Source organism: Triticum aestivum, chromosome 4A (genome assembly GCF_018294505.1).
Source record: "Triticum aestivum cultivar Chinese Spring chromosome 4A, IWGSC CS RefSeq v2.1, whole genome shotgun sequence".
Taxonomy (NCBI): domain Eukaryota; kingdom Viridiplantae; phylum Streptophyta; class Magnoliopsida; order Poales; family Poaceae; genus Triticum; species Triticum aestivum.
The window spans coordinates 338,606,637-338,612,550 of record NC_057803.1 but is presented as its reverse complement, the minus strand read 5'-3'; positions in this window follow the sequence as shown (position 1 = coordinate 338,612,550).

The window sequence follows — 5,914 nt, the reverse complement described above, 5'->3', positions numbered from 1 at the left end:
TTAAATTGATGACAATCAACGGATTGCAAACAACTTATTCCCGTTGGAAGGATTAAGAGAGATATAGCGCAAACTTGAGAAGGTATTGAACGGAATACCGGAAGGGTTGAAACAACTAATAAATTGATATGGTAAAGAAGGAAGAGAAAACTCTTGAACGAACCACCGTAAGAATTAAAATGAACGATGAGAAGATAAAGAAAACACCGGGAAGAATTATGAAATGAACGAAGATACTTGAGAGAATTTAGATACAACTGAAACGAAGAGATGACACGCTGATTAAAGAATATTGAATGATGCACTAGTGAGATTCGGGGAACGAGAGCTGAAAGCTTAGAATGAACAAGTCTTCTGAAATGATGGGCTCCGGATAATCCAACTGAGAAGACTCTTGAATTACTTCGGATGGGTGAAAAGAATTCTCACGATCAAAACAATTACGAGAGGATGGCAACAAGCTAGAATGACGAGTCTTGAAGAGACAAGAACAAGATTGGGAGAAAAAATCTTCTTCGGTCTTCACATGATGAGAAACACCACTAAATTGTTGAGATACTCCAGGATGAAAAATGGATGGTTGAGCCAACGATGAAAAGAATTGTGAAAGATCTAGGAGAAGACATTTGACTGATGATAATTCATTCTTATGTAAAACTTGACAAGAAATTTGAGGATATCTCCGGGAAATAAGAAGAGTCAGGTAAGATCCTGGGAATAGACCCGTGGGTTAGGGCCCACTCAAAAGAAACACCGTTGAACGATTACTTGAAAAGAGAGATTGCACCGGTTAAATTAAATGGCTTGAATGAGATAACATCCTCAAAAGAGCTTGAGCGAAAGCAGAGTGGAAACACAAATCTTTGAGATATCTTGAGCACTCGGGAACAAATGAATAGCGAAGAGTGGATGATTATGAGGTGCACCGGTATGATAAAACTTCTGAAACGAGAAAAAGATATTATCAACACCAAAAGCTTGAATTGAATCCACCGGAGAAGAAAAGAATTAAGGGTGATGACCTTGAGGCTCCGTTTAAATCTTCATGAGAATCACCGGATAAGAACATTGATGGAAAAGGAATTAAGAGGCCTCGCATCAATAAGATGGATACTTGATTAAGAAATCTGAATCCTTGAAGAAAAAGGGTGGGAGGGTGGGAAAAAAACAAAGGCAACTTGGGACCGATGAAACGAACGCCCTTGAGAAGACTTGAGTTGATCTTGCGGATGTTGAAATGATCGGATCCACTTGAAGGGAAGCTCACCGGTTGAGAAGAAATTGAAATGACAACTCAATTATCGAGAAGGATAAGTATTCACATAGGAGTATGAGAATACCGCTTAGGAAAAGTATGGAATCAACTCTTGACATTGAAGCAACTAGAATACCACAACTCAAAACAAAAACAAAGGATTGGCTTGCAAAATAAGCCAGAACAAACATATGATAGAGATTTCGTCCGAAGTTTTCATGGTGGGGCCTACACGGGCTCGATCGTACATGACCATCATGTACAAGGCAGTGCACATGACATACGAAGCGTCCCCGAGTCGGCATAGCCAAGGACTCTTTAAGACACAACGAGACCACTGTAAAATCGACCGTGAAGAGGCGGACCACTAGACATCGAACCCCAATTTCAAATCATACATCTGTCGGAAAGATATCCTACGAGCTACTTGAATTCCCACCTATGAAACTCCCGAACCTTTCCGGTTATGCAATCAGGTGTTGGGGATACAGGGGAAGCATAATATCTCACCCAAAACTAGCAAATCCTACATCCAGCTGTATCCATCCTTCAACACATAACCAAGAAACCTTCGGAAATTGTCTACCTCAACCTTCGAAAAGCATCCATTATACGAGTTATGGCAATACTCCCAAACTCCCGCCCCAGTACTGGGTGGCGTCGAGGTTATCTCACCAACGAACTGCATAAAAGAGATTTTCGATGTCGGCGTACTAAACTCAGGTATTCCAGAACTGCAACGATAAAATTATGACGACAACACCTCAGAGCTCAACTCCCCGGGACACTTCCACAAAACCCCTGACAGGAGGCACCAAGACAATGTTCTCGTCATAAAACCATCGGAATGATTCCAAGATACCCGCGTGATCCTTAAAAATTTTTTTAGTGAAATTTGAGAAGAGAAGAGTCAAAACTCTACGTCAGGATGCCTTACTAGAGCGATGAGGAGACTGGGAAGTAAAAAGAACTCCTAAACTCTCTGATATATAATTCCTAAATGACTCAAAACATTTTTCTAGACACAACTCGGCCGCTAAAAACGATCAAGCAATGGGGCTCCTCAGGTCGGGGAAGGCTCTGATTACCAACTTGTAACGCCCTCGATGCGTCTATATCTCCAACGTGTTGAAGCACGACTTAGAGGCATAACTGCATTGAAAGCAATGTCACAAGTGAGGTAATCTTCACAGAACCCATGTAATACGTAAGGGAAAGATACATAGTTGGCTTACAATCGCCACTTCACACAATTACATGAATAAAGCATTACATCATCCAAATACAATCAAGGTCCGACTACGGAACCAAAATAAAAGAAGAACCCCAAAAGCGACAAGGTCCCCGATCGACCCCAACGGGGCTCCACTACTGATCAACTAGAAAACGGGACAACACAAAGGACAAGATCTTCATCGAGCTCCTCCTTGAGCTTGGTTGCGTCACCTGCTCTATAACATCGGCACCTGCAAACTGGTTTTGGAAGTATCTGTGAGCCACAGGGACTCAGCAATCTCGCACCCTCGCGATCAAGACTATTTAAGCTTATGGGTAAGGTAAAAGGTATGAGGTGGAGCTGCAGCAAGCGACTAGCATATATGGTGGCTAACATACGCAAATGAGAGCGAGAAGAGAAGGCAAAGCACGGTCGATAAAAGTATGATCAAGAAGTGATCCTAGAACAACCTACGTCAAGCATAACTCCAACACCGTGTTCACTTCCCGGACTCCGCCGGAAAGAGACCATCACGGCTACACACGCGTTTGATGTATTTTAATTAAGGTCAACTTCAGGTTTTCTACAACCGGACGTTAACAAATTCCCATCTGCCCATAACCGTAGGCACGGCTTTCGAAAGTTCAAATCCCTGCAGGGGAGTCCCAACTTAGCCCATGACAAGCTCTCACGGTCAACGAAGGAATAGACCTCCTCCCGAGACGTTCCGATCAGACTCGGTATCTCGGTTCTTCAAGACACTTCGACAGGTTAAAACTAATCCAGCAACACCGCCCGAATGTGCCGACAAATCCCGATAGGAGCTGCACATATCTCGTTCTCAGGGCACACTCAGATGAGCCAGACATCAGGTAGACCATCCCAGAGTTGCCCCTGGTAGCCCCGGACATTGCTCGGTTGGACCAACACTCAGAGGAGCACTGGCCCGGGGGGGTTAAAATAAGGATGACCCTTGGGCGCGTGACCCCCAAGGGAAAAGAAAAGGCTAGGCGACGAATGGTAAAACCAATGTTGGGCATTGCTGGAAAGCTTTAATCAAGGTGAACTATCAAGGGGTTCCCATTATAGCCCAAACGCGTAAGGGACGCAAAATCCGGGAATATAACACCGATATGACGGAAACTAGGGCGGCAAGAGGGGAACAAAACACCAGGCATAAGGCCGAGCCTTCCACCCTTTACCAAGTATATAGATGCATTAATTAAATAAGATATATTGTGATAACCCACCAAGTAAACATGTTCCAACAAGGAACAACATCTCCATGTTCCAACAAGGAACAAACTTCAATCTTCACCGGCAACTAACAACGCTATAAGAGGGGCTGAGCAAAGTGGTAACATAGCCAAACAACGGTTTGCTAGGACAAGGTGGGTTAGAGGCTTGGTTCAACAATATGGGAGGCATGATAAGCAAGTGGTAGGTATCGCAGCATAGGCATAGCAAAAGAGCGAACATCTAGCAAGCAAAGATAGAAGTGATTTCGAGGGTATGGTCATCTTGCCTGCAAAGTTGTCAGAGTTGACTGGATCCTCGAAAGCAAACTCAACGGGATCCTCGTTAGCGAACTCGTCTCTCGGCTCTACCCAAACAAGAAAAACAAGCAAACGGAACACAATCAACCACGTGCAAGGATCAAACAATATTATGCAAAGATGGTTTGTTATGCAGGATGCGATGCAGAATGCATATGCAAGATGTGACAAGGAATGCATGAACCTGGCCTCAACTTGGAATTCCAAGTGTGCCACTGGAAATATGAGATGAAATTGCTTGAAAACGATATAAAGAACGCCGGAATCGGAGTTACGGTTTGGAAATGGCAAGCAATTCAAATATGACACCGGTCTGTGATTTACAGCAAGTTGCCATCTAAATGCAATGAGATGAACAAGCTACAGCACCCAAACATGACAATACAATACATGGCAGGGATGCATTCATGATGCTTAACAAAAGTCTAGCACTGAGGTACGGCCAATTCATCCATTAACAGGTTTAAACAAGCATGGCAAAAATGCATATGGTAAACATATTTCAGACTTAGTGAAATTAACACTTGTCTGGAATTTCAGATCAGATAGCACACTTTGGAGCATGAAATCCATATGCTACAGGGTCTGAACATGGCAAAGTAAAGCATGGCATGGAGCTACTCAAAGAGCTTAACAAAAGTCGCTTAGTGACCTTGAGCCAAAAGGGATCATAAAATACAATCGCAAGCATGTGAACATGGCAAAAACATAATCAGATCACAGACTTAGTGAGAACTGGAGCATGCTGAAACAGATATCAAGTAGGCATGTTTACGAGCTCGATGCACTCACTACAGAGCAAGTCATGACAATCTAAGCATACACCCATCAAGAATACACAAAATTCAAGCTAGACATGGCAAGAGCAATAACATAGCATGCACGGATCAACTTCAACATCCTCGGCAAAATCGCTAACAAGTAGATAATCTTCCCAGATTCACGAAATAGTAAAAGTAGAGCTCGATTGACTCAAGCTAGGGTGCTCCATAATTGCAAACAAAGACATGGATGGATAGAGAGCTACAAGATGAACAAAACATCCTTACTGATCATCCTCAAAAGAGGCACGGATCACTAGGAAACAACATGAACATATGGCCATATGAAATAAACAGCTCAAGGACTTAGTGGAAATGCTAAGTCCCAGAAATCAGCATTAACAAATGCCTCACTTTGCAAGCTTGTGCTAGTCACCAAACACATCACAAAAATACATGGGTTGCACCTCTAGAAAGATGGCAAAACCCTTAACAAAATATATGTAGAGCTCATGGGCATATCATGCACACAATAATCATGGCAAAAATGACAAATAACTAATTGGAGCAGCAGATCTGACAAATAACTCAAGTAGAACTCTTCTAACAGCATTTCGGGCATCAAGATGAACTCAAATGAAAATGATGCAGTGAGATGAAATCATGTGCTCTCTGAGGCGAACATTTTGATATGCTACACGCTCAAATCGGAGCTACGGATGCAAAGTTACGACATGATGAACATGGGCATATGAATCTGGAAATCTCGGGGACTTGGTGAAATTTGGACCTCTCCGGGAAAAGTCAACCCGGGACGAAGCGGTCCGGGACGGAGCGATCCCGATTTGGACGGAGACCGTTTGGATGGCCGAACTGGTGGATCTGGTGCACCCGACCATATCCGGCCGGAATCTCGCCGGAGACTCGACGACGACGGTGGCAGAGGTCGGCGACGTGGGCGGCAGGGTCGCCGGAGATGGTGGTGGTGTCGGGCGGCGCCATGAGAGGAGCTCCGGCAGTGGTGAAGGGCGGCGCAAAGGGCGGCGGTCGCCGACGGAGAGGATCGGTGGCGGCGGGGCGAGCCGCATCGCGAAGAGCGGTCGGCGGGCGGCGGCGCACGCGTCCA